The sequence below is a fragment of the Lactuca sativa genome, chromosome 2 (assembly GCF_002870075.4).
Source record: "Lactuca sativa cultivar Salinas chromosome 2, Lsat_Salinas_v11, whole genome shotgun sequence".
In the NCBI taxonomy this organism is placed as follows: Eukaryota; Viridiplantae; Streptophyta; class Magnoliopsida; order Asterales; family Asteraceae; genus Lactuca; species Lactuca sativa.
In genome coordinates this window covers 78,037,091-78,042,995 of record NC_056624.2, presented here as the reverse complement: position 1 = coordinate 78,042,995, position 5,905 = coordinate 78,037,091, and positions in this window count along the sequence as shown.

Genomic DNA, 5,905 nt, shown 5'->3' with positions numbered 1-5,905 from the left:
TGTATTCATGTAAGGTACTCATGTAATGTATTGTGTAGACTCATGAATGAACTGACTCTGATGTAATTCCTTGTAATAGGAATAATGTTTTGTATCTTCTAACTATCCCTATAATAGTTAACTGGAAGGTAATTGGTTTTTCAAGTAGGTTAAAATGGTTTTGTAAAACATCTAAGAGTTTTGAACAATAAGTAACAATGACTTGATGTCATTTTAATAAACATTTCAAAAGTAATACATTTGATAACAAAGTATTTTTAAGATAGAAAACCATTTCATGCATCACATATTATAGTATGTGAAATCTGCTGGATGAAAACACAGTTATAAATACATATGAAAGATTTGATAACATGTTGTTTTCTACTTGTATTCCCCCCCCCCCTATTAAAGCATTTAAAATTATTTAAACATTGATTAAGGGGTATGAACTCACCCGTAGATGGTAGTATGGATGTAGTGAATGATGTAGGATGGCTAGGTGACAAGTGAAGAGTTGTTCACATTCAATGATCCTAGTTAACATATAATCACACATATTTGTACCCAATTAGACTTTAAACCACTAGTTGACAAAGTTAAGACATCCCAAGGCATGTAAAACACCTTATATAAGTGCTACAAGCCATAAGGATTGCATCTAAGTGCTAAAGGACCTTGCCATTGTGTTTGGAGCTCAAGGGTAAACTCCTTTGGAGATTACGGTTTTCATGACCTTGACCTAATGAGTTTACGGTCGTAAACTCCTCTTCTTTTTACCATATGTTGTTTTTCAGGATTTGCAAGTCCTTAGAGGCATTTCTACTTGGTGGTTTGGACTTTGGAAGGGACTAGGGCAACAAAACACCCCTTGTTAGGTTTTTACGACCTTATGGCCATTTCACTTTGGGTTTACTACCTTAAACCCATATGGAAATTGGTATTGTTATGTTTTCAAGTCCCTAACTCATCAAGGTAATTGTCTATGCTAGATTTTAGGCCTAAGGAAGGAACATGGCCCAAATAAACACATTAAAGGGTGTTTACAATTTTGGGAGCTCCCCAAACCGTAATCACATGATCATGGCATTATTTGGTGTTTTTCTTGGTTTAAACTCATCAAGGGAAGGTTCAAACATGCTAAGGAAGGCTTAAACATCCAAGTAGGGCTTAGATTTGTGACTTAGGCACACTTTGGTGCCTTATATGGTGTTTACGGCCCAAGAACCTTCTTGGACCATGAACACCTTGTTCCATGTGTTCTTGGCATATTTTCTTGATGCTAACTTGTAATACTAAGTCAATAAGACTCAATGAGTTAAGTACTTACTATAAGGAAGCTTGAAGTATGCTAAAAGTCCAAGAACACTTAGTGTGTGTTCTTGGTGCTTTTGGAAATCTAATCAAAAACACAAAAGTGAATGGATGAATAGATGCACAAACCCTAGACTAAGTGTTTAATCAACTTGAAATGGATAGAACACTTACCACTTAGGAGATCTTGAATTGTTTCTAGTTTGCTACTTGAGAGTGTTTCTTGAGTTTACTCTTTTGGGAGTTTACTCTTTTGGATAAATGGGGAGTAAACTCATATTGACTAGACTTAGGGAGTAAACTCATGGATAAGCATGAGTTTTCGGATTTTGGTATGATTTTTCGACCCAAACGAAATAGTTTGGCCGGGAACTTCTAAGACGCGAGGTGTTTGCGGTTTTTAAAAAAATCAAAACCCGAGACGGCACGAACTCTAAATTTGTTAAAATAAGAAATGATGACATTAACTTATAATAAGAAGTGATTTACTTCTAGGGTTTGACCGAATGAAAATTCCGGGTTGTCACAACCAAGGTAGTAACGTCTCTGTTGCATTTTATGTTACATTTAACGTGGCAGTTAGGTAACGTTAAAAAGTCCCTTAGACCAGTAGGCTTCTATGTTCGTGATGTGGCAGAGTTGTTCTAGGCTATTCATAGGCACGTGGAGGGCTGCTATTGGTAGCTTATACAGCTTGCAGGGCTAAATTGCCGCCTGTTTGGTGATTTCATCATGAAGACGGTTCACCGCCCTTTTGTGGTATTTAAGGCTTTGTTCTCCTTTGAGTTTCCTCACTACCTTTTACTTGTCTCTCTTTGAATTCTTGTTCTTGAGAAAAAAAACCTTTCAATCCCTTCTTCGTATTTTTCATGGCTACCACTCGCGCTTTGGGGAGAGATCTGACCACCGAAGAGCGGGAGTCCTTTGAATTCCGATTCAGGTTCGTTCCTGAACACGGAGTGCAAATCCCTTTACCCGATACATCACTTTACAGTCCGGATGATGTCAAATTCGGCATCCCAATCGCCTTGTTCGAGGCCGGTCTTCGCTCGCCCAACATTGATTTCTTCAACCTGATCATCCGAAAAATGGGTTTTCAATGAGAGAGTTAACCCTTATCGCTATAAAAAAGATAGTGGGTTTCGAACTAATCTGTCATGCTCTGGGCCGCCTGCTGACTGTTCCGTCTTTCAAGCACTTCTTTAACGCCTCTACTCATTCGTGGACTCGAACCCTCTCTCGGCGGCGTAGAGCCCCAACTCGTATCGATGATAATAAATCTAAAAAGAACTAGCAGGAGAAGTACTTATGGATGAACATCGATCTTGTCGTGCTCAGTTACCCGATGGCTAAGGTGTGCATTGATCGTGCTCCAAAAATTTTTGGTGTTGAAAAGGAACGAGCCAATGTCCTTGAGAAGATCAGCAACAACAGTGAAGATTGGCTTGACTGCTTCTTGGCCGCCGGTGGAATGAGCGCCGCTTGGAGGGCGCGTGGAAAGATGCCCGAGTTTTTCGTTGAGAAAGTGGATATTTATGTTGCTCCTCTTCCCCCCCCCCCCATTTTAAAAAAAAAATTTGCAAAGCACGTTAAATCAGCATTCTGTTTTACCATTGTTATCTTTTGTTTTGTTGCCAGGTGTGGAGGAAGTTGTTTCTTTGGAGTGAGCTCTTCAGGGTTAATTCGGTGATGAGCTTCAATGCTGTGACGTTGTGGAGGCTCTTCCACCCCCTGTTTTTGGACGAAGAATCGAAGAAACTGTTGGTTATGATAGTGCCACCGGCACTGGCGAGGATCTAGATCTGCAGGACAACATTGTCATTGGTGTTTCTCATAAGCATCCTACACCTTCCGGTTCCCCGAGGAGTCGTCACCATGTCAAGAGGCATTTTCTGCTCCTGGAAGCATCTTCCGGTGGTTGATCTGAGTTAGCCAACACCGGGCCTCCTATTCATAAGAAACATAATCTGAGTTTCGTACTATAGGGTACCAAAGATTCCACCTGTGCCCCCGATGAAGATCCTCTAAAACCGTCAGAGGGGGCACAAACTAGGGCGACTGAACCGCCCTATCTTATGGGAGAAAAAAGCAGCGAGAAAACCATCCCTGCCCCCACAACTGGAGGAACTGGGGCGAAGATTGGGTCTTCGCCTCCCCATGGTCTTCCACAACCTCTTTTGGTAAAACCGCAACTACCCCCCTTCTGGTGGGTTCTCATGCAGATACCTATAAGCCATCCTGGAGACTAACTGCTCAAGATCTTATTTCCGATCATGATACCACTCTCGAGTGGTGTCATCACACATTTACTCCTGCCATGATTGAGGCCCTAAATATCCTATCCAACGAGCATATGGCTGACGGCTTACACTACGCTGCCGCCCAAGTGCTGCCTTATTTGGTCACAGTTGCTGAACGTATCTCCGAGATGATGACCCTCCTGTCTGATTCTGACCGGAGGGGCATTGAATGCGAAGAGATGAAGGCCCAAGTGGCAAAGTTAGAAGCTGATAAGAGCAACTTGGAGGCTAGGCAAGAGGCGGTGCCGCTTGAGAGGTAAAACTTGGCGGATCAAGTGGAAAAGCTGAAGGAAGAGGTGGGGCCTGAACGATCGTGTGAGGGTCCTGACTTTGGAGAACGCCGGTCTGAGTGGGAAAATGGCAGAACTGGAGGTTGATTTGATTGCTAAGAATGTCGCAAGGGGAGCGCTGGAAAAGGATGTTTATTGGATCCTTAATGGCGGGCTCAGCTGGGTGGTGGACCGGGTCACCAAGATCCCCCAGTTTCTTTAGGGTTTGGTGCAGGTGTGGGTGGCTTGCGCAGTGGTGGGGGTAGAGCAGGGGAAGAAGGTTTCTAAGGAGCTGTTGATTTCCTGGGAGTTTAGCCCGGAAGTTGAGGTGGACGTGGCCACCAAGGTTCATGAGATGGAGGATGTCCTGACTGCTTTTAATGAAACATACTATGCTGGCTATCTTCACCTAGGTGATCTGGATATGGTCGGGCTTCGTGACCTTTACCAAGACGCTCTGGGTGATGGATCAGGCTCTGGCCCAAGCTCTTCCCCTGGTGATGGTAACACCCTCTCCAACAAGTGGCATTATTTCTTTGATTTTGTGCCCCAAACTTCAAAAATCCATAACTTTCGCATACAAGCTCCGTTTTTGACATTCTTTATATGCACGCGTAGGTGAAATTATGCTCTACAACTTTCGTTTAGACTTTGTTGGCTAATTTTGACTTTATTTTTAATATTATTATTTTTAACAGACTAGGATAGGAAAATCCGTTAAAAGTTCATAATTTCTTTATCCGACGTCCGTTTTCGTTGGTATTTTTACCGTTGTGCTACTATTGACGAGACCTTCGATTCTCGTTTAGGTTGCATTGGCTAAAAATCTTTATTTCGAGTTTTTAGCTGTCTACTGCTATTCCGAAACTTAGAAAAATCATAACTTCCTCATACGAACTAAGATTTGGACGTTCTTTTTATGAAAATTATCGGTTTAACAAATACTACGACTTTCATTTAGATCACCAAGGCTAAAAATTAGTTTATCAAAAACTCACTTTTTACGTCATTCGGTGTCGTGCCGGTTTTGTCACGGATCTTCGATTGGTCATAACTTGTTCGTTATAACTCGGATTTCGATGAGGTATTCGCCTAAATGTTTCTAACAAGATTCTTTACAACTATAGTTATTTCAAATTTTATATTTTGTTAAATTTCAATATTTGCCTTTTGATTGGAATCTCATAAGACTTCTAATATTTTCTGAGTGATTCTAAACATAGTTTTACTTCATTTTTAGTAAAAACTATCCGTTAGAACTCCATACTCATAATTATATAATATTTCATAATATTATTCACTTTTAAAATTTACAAAACACGATTTCAAAATGTGTATGTTACATATATATATATATATATATATATATATATATATATATATATATATATATATATATATATATATATATATATTGATGTGTATTATGATGGTTTGTATGTTCTATTTTTAGTATGGTAACATTGCGAGGCAAACCTGTTAGCAGTTCTGGCGTTGGGGAGGGCTCGGGCTCAGGATCTAGAGATGGACAACTAGATGACCAGACTAGGGAGTTCATATCATCTGACATTACGTGCGGTATCCTTGATTAGACTCCTGTGATCTTTGGCTCGATCAAGAAGGGTATTCCGGAGATCTTAGATGAGCGGTTGAGTGACTTTGGCGCAGAGGTTGTGGCTATGGTTGGGATGCGTTCTTTGACCTTCAGGGAGTTTCGGGCATGCGGATCTGCGGATTATCATGGGGTGAGAGACCCAATTTCAAGTCGGAGGTGGTTAGCAGATGTTGCTAAGGCCTTCCGTACTATCCGCTGTCCCGGGAGGAACAGGGTCAGACTAGCTTCCTGCCTTCTGAAGGACATGACATGGGATTGGTGGGAGGAGGTAGGAAGTGTGGTGAGTGATGATGTTGTTGATGTGATGACATGGGATGATTTCTCAACTAGCTTTCGAGTTGATTTTACTCTAGTGATTGAGGTGCAACAGTTGGCACGCGAGTTTCAGGATCTCCGCCAGACTACGAAAACGATGGCTGAGATCACTG